Here is a 1030-nt window from a genome sequence, read left to right as displayed (position 1 = left end):
TTGAGATCGATGGCATGTGAAAGGAAGTTGGCAGGTTGGCACTCTCAACAGAGGGCCAGTCTCTTATAACCGACTCATGTTTTTGTGTGCAGACCAAGGAGGGACCTAACAAAAGAATCTAAACACTTTTAAACTGAGAAAATGGTATTATCATGAAAATAAAGACAAACCGAAATTATCATTCTAAACTCCACACACACATATGGTGCACAAAATTCGTGCACTTGAAGGGGGCATCCACTCAGCCCAGCCTGGGCCCTATTGCAGTCCATATCCACTGAGCCAAACCGGCCAGGGCAATAAAGTATTTTTTAAAGAAAGTCCTTACATATAAGATCATTATTTTAAAACTTTTGGATTAAAAAAAGAGAACACGATCTAAAAATGAAACAGGTAGAGGACAGAATTAAATAATGTTTCTGTCAAAATTAGGCCTCCAGTGTACAGGAGCCGAAGACACCACCAGAAAGGTGTGTCTTCTTAGTTGAGATCGATGGCATGTGAAAGGCAGTTGGCAGGTTGGCACTCTCAACAGAGGGCCAGTCTCTTATAACCGACTCATGTTTTTGTGTGCAGACCAAGGAGGGACCTAACAAAAGAATCTAAACACTTTTAAACTGAGAAAATGGTATTATCATGAAAATAAAGACAAACCGAAATTATCATTCTAAACTCCACACACATATTAAATATATGCCCAAAAAACTAATAAATGAAATAGAAACAGACTCATAGAGAACAGGCTGACAGCTATCAGACGGGAGGAGGGTTCCCGGGCTGGGTGAAGGGATTAAACAACAAGAACAAAAAGCCTCACAGACCGACAACAGTATGGCAATTCTCAGAGGGAAAGTGGGGGAGGGGGAGGTAGAAAAGGGTATAGGGCAGGGGTGGGCAAACTTTTTGACTCGAGGGCCACAATGGGTTCTTAAACTGGACCGGAGGGCTGGAACAAAAGCATGGATGGAGTGTTTGTGTGAACTAATATAAATTCAAAGTAAACATCATTACATAAAAGGGTACGGTCTTT

General features: G+C 41.4%; 1 protein-coding gene across 1 annotated transcript in view; it reads right to left on the bottom strand.

The window, feature by feature from the left end:
- Nucleotides 1-1030, bottom strand: part of NDUFV3 (NADH:ubiquinone oxidoreductase subunit V3) — a gene marked incomplete at its 5' end in the record, with an annotated part of 10364 nt that overhangs the window by 7758 nt on the left and 1576 nt on the right. The gene's annotated exons all lie outside the window — the stretch shown is intronic.

This window comes from Myotis davidii, unplaced genomic scaffold (assembly GCF_000327345.1).
Source record: "Myotis davidii unplaced genomic scaffold, ASM32734v1 scaffold512, whole genome shotgun sequence".
Taxonomy (NCBI): Eukaryota; Metazoa; Chordata; class Mammalia; order Chiroptera; family Vespertilionidae; genus Myotis; species Myotis davidii.
The sequence above is the reverse complement of the archived record's forward strand: the minus strand, read 5'-3'. Positions and strand labels throughout refer to the sequence as shown.